This window comes from Setaria viridis, chromosome 8, assembly GCF_005286985.2.
Source record: "Setaria viridis chromosome 8, Setaria_viridis_v4.0, whole genome shotgun sequence".
Taxonomy (NCBI): domain Eukaryota; kingdom Viridiplantae; phylum Streptophyta; class Magnoliopsida; order Poales; family Poaceae; genus Setaria; species Setaria viridis.
Genome location: NC_048270.2, coordinates 4,131,090 through 4,135,252, shown reverse-complemented (window position 1 = coordinate 4,135,252; position 4,163 = coordinate 4,131,090).

The following is a 4,163-nucleotide window of genomic DNA, read 5'->3' as shown; positions in this document are numbered from 1 at the left end:
TCCGTTCTTTTTGTACACTGGTACAATGTTGGAGATCCACTCGGCATAACGGCATTGCCGAATAAATTTTGCTTCGATTAGCCGAGTTATTTCGACTTTTATGTCTGGTAGAATTTTAGGATTGCAGCGCCGTGCAGGCTGTTGGTACGGCCGATACCCTGGTTTTATGGGTAGCCGATGTTCAACAATAGATCGATCTAAACCGAGCATCTCATGATACTCCCAAGCAAAACAATCCTTAAATTCTCTTAACAAATTTCTCAATTTACATTTGTATTCTGGGTCTAAATTTGCACTAATATAAGTCGGCCTTGGTTTGGTACCATCGCCTAAGTCTATCATCTCTAATGAATCGGCCGACGTGAACCCGTGCCCTAGCTTCCCATCTTCTCGGGCGAACTGATCCATTTATTCTGAGTCTTCGGAGCCGACTGCTCGGATCGGTTGTAGGCCAAAATCGGACACCTTCAAGAAATCGGTATCCCATACTCTGCCGGATATGCACTTGACGGTTTCGCAGCTCCACTGCTGCGTGTCGGCTGCCGCAATGCTATATGCGGAATCGGCGTTGACTACCTCGATGTTGTCGCCGACCCATTGTACAAGACATTGATGCATCGTCGATGGGATGCAGCAATTTGCGTGTATCCAGTCCCAGCCGAGTAGCATGTTGTAGGATCCCTTGCCATTAATAATAAAGAAGGTAGTGGGAAGGGTCTTACTGCCGATGGTGAGGTCGACGCAGAGGGCGCCGCGAGCGGGGGACACATTGCCTTCGAAGTCTTTGAGCATCATGTCTGTCTTGGTCAAGTCATCGTCGCTCTTCCCAAGCTTCCGGAGCACGGCATATGGCATGATGTTGACCGCGGCTCCTCCGTCTACCATCAGCCTGGTGAGGGGTCGGCCGTTGACATGCCCTTTAAGGAACAATGCTTTCAGATGTTGATGTTTGTCATCTTCGGGCTTCTCGAACGTGGCTATCATTGGCTCCAAAGCCAATCGTGCCATCTGTTCTTCTATCGCCGCCACGTCCTGTCGGTCGGCAGGGGTCATAAATTCCATCGGCAGTATGAACACCATACCGATGTCGGCTGCCGATTCATCGCCCGCCGATTCGTCGCCTTCTCTGTCGTTTCTTTTAGGGCGCCACACCTGAGACCTGCCTTCCCTCTTGTCCGCCGTGCTCTGTTGTTCCTCCTCCTGCTGTTCCCATTGGCGGAGACGTTGGATCCTTCGTTTTTGAGATTTGGTCAATCCAACGGGACACCATCTGGGGTTTACTGGTTTGGTCCTTGGCCTGGCGCGTTCCCATTCTGGCTCGCGTCCTAAAGGGTTTTCGTCTGTCACCCGAGCGTCGGCCATCTCTTCAAGCTGACTGTGGATGTTGGCCCTGTTTTCTAGCCGGTCATGTCGATCAAACCTACCCCCCGACCTGTCACGGCGTCTATCTTCTGACCGGTCATATCGGTCACTTCTGCCCCCCAGCCGATCACGCACGGGAGGGCGCCGGTCGTCTTGGTCGCGCCAGTTCCTGCTGATCGGTTCTGGTCCTCCGTCTCTGGAGCGAGACCTGTTGAATGGTCGATTGCCCCGATACGGGCCGTTGCATTCCGGGCAATTATCGGCCGAAGGTAGCCTGAGGTTGCTTTCCCAATAGTGGATGAAGAATGGGCACCTCCAGTGATCTTCGTGCCGCCGCATCGCTTCTTCCCGGGATCTTGAGCGTTCATGTTGACGCTGATATTTCTAGAGCAGGAACTGGGAAGTAATGCGTGGCTCTTCTGATTCGCCATAGTCGTCCTCCATCCGCCGCTTCCCCTTGACATCTTCAAGCGTTGCTTGATTTCTGGGGTCTACGGCACCACTCTTTTTAGCCGATTCGGACGTCAGCACCTTTGTTTGGAGCGAGTTCTTCCCCGTATCAACCATGTTGGTGGGGAAGGGGTGCTGGTCGATCTTCATCGGCTTGGCTAATTTTGTTGGCACTTCAAATTTAAGTCTGCCCTGCTCAATGGCCGACTGTATCTGCTGCCTGAAGATTTTGCACTCATTAGTATCATGGGACGTAGCGTTGTGCCATTTGCAATATTTCATCTTTTTTAGTTGTTCAGCAGAAGGTATTGTATGATATGGCGAGAGCTTGATCTTTCCTTCTTGGAGGAGAAGGTCGAAGATTTTATCGGCCTTCGTCGTGTCAAAACCGAACGCTTCTGGCTCCTTTTTGCCGAACGGGCATGATATTGGCTTCTTTCCCTTGACCCACTCAGCAAGACCGACCTCAGCATCTTCTTCGGCCTCCACCTCTTCCAGGAACGCCACCTTCTTCTGGAAGTTCCTCCGTGGATCGAAAGAACGTACCTCCTGTCCAGACAATCGGTGGACGATTTGGCTTAAACTCTCGAACTCCTGTGAGGCGTATTTTTCTTTGATGTGGGGCAGGAGACCTTGAAAGGCTATATCAGCCAGCTGTGCGTCCTTTAGAGCCAAAGAGTAGCATTTGTTCCTGATTTCCCGAAACCTCTGTACATATGAGGATATCGGCTCGTCGCTTCTCTGCTTGAGGCTGGTCAAATCGGACAGCTTCATTTCATGCACCCCGGCGTAGAAGTATTTATGAAACTGTCTTTCCAAATCGGCCCATGTAATAATCGAGTTCGGCGGTAATGTCGTGAACCATTGGAAGGCCGACCCGGACAAGGATGATGAGAATAGCCGTACCCGTAGAGCATCTTGTGCAGCCGCTTCTCCGCATTGGATGATAAATCTATTCACGTGCTCCACGGTTGAAGTGTCATCCATCCCCGAGAACTTGGTGAAGTCACGAACTTTATACCGATGGGGAAACGGCAGTAGGTCGTATGTGGACGGGTATGGTGTCCTATAGGTGTAAGTTTGTACCTTCAACTTCAAGCCGAATTGTTCCTGAATCACTTCTGCAATACGTGCCGACCAATCCGGCTGTTGCTGGTAAACCGTCGGCTGAGGGATTGGCACGTGCTGGTATATCGGAGGTGGAATAGCCTAATGCTGAGTGACAGTAGGTGGCATCTGAGTGAAAGCCGACTGTGTATTCAGGGTCGGCTGTTTGAATGAGCCACTCGTTTCATCATATAGTACGAGCTCTGCTGTTTTGCTCATTTCTGGCGCGACAGGCTGGTACGGCGGCATGGTTGGTTGAGTGGCCGTTTGGAAAGATGCCTGGAATTGGGGGCCTCCCTGACTGACCGATTGATCCTGAACGGCCGTAGCTGATGGTGCCCCCCAAGGCGTCGGGCTAACTGGAGGGAACGGCGCAGAGGACAGCTGGATGGGGTGTGGCTGAAGGTGTTGTGTGCCACCATACCCCATAGGAACCGATGATGATGAAGCGCCTGAACCCCCAACAGTAAATTGGATCGGCTGAGAAGCCGAATTCAAATAAACCTTGTTCGGTGGAATCGGCTGAGTATAAGCCAGTCCCTTGTATCCTTGAGGTACTCCGCTAGCGAAGGAGCTAATGACGGCGTTGTACACCGTGTTTGCAAGCACCGGGGATTGATCAATGAAGGTGTGATAAACGGATTGTTGGACCATCTCGGCCATCTTGTCCGAGTCCTCGGTGATTGTGATCTGGCGGGGAGTTGGAAACGGAGATTTTTTGATAGTTTCCCCGCTTCTGGAGCGACTGAAGGACTGCAGGCATGCCTTCCGGTAGAGCGCTGTCTGCTTCTCTAGTTCTTCTTTCTGGTCGTCCTTGAGATCTGCTTCCGTCACTTCAATGACGTTGTCTTCGGAGACTTCAGCAGCTTTCGACATGGTGGCGGTTGTATCTGTCCCACCGGGCGTGCCAAAAGTGTGTTGGCGCTAGAAATCGGTCAACCGAATCCCCAGCGTCTGACACACGACCCGGGAGAATCTGCTTAACTCCTGTTCGGGTGATTGCCCTGGTGCGGTTCGCGCGGTGTGCCAGCCAATCTGACCTGTTGATTGGCAAGGAAGAGTACGTGTCAGGTCCGAAAGTCGCGATCGGCTAAATTTCCAATCTCGAGAGAGCTTATCAGCGAGTCGGTTGATTTGCCGTAATAAAGAAATCGGCTATAAAGCAAACGATCACTGTAGCTGTGTAGACAAAAACTACTAGAGTAATCAACACACTGCTATAGTAACAACACTAGGAACAGATC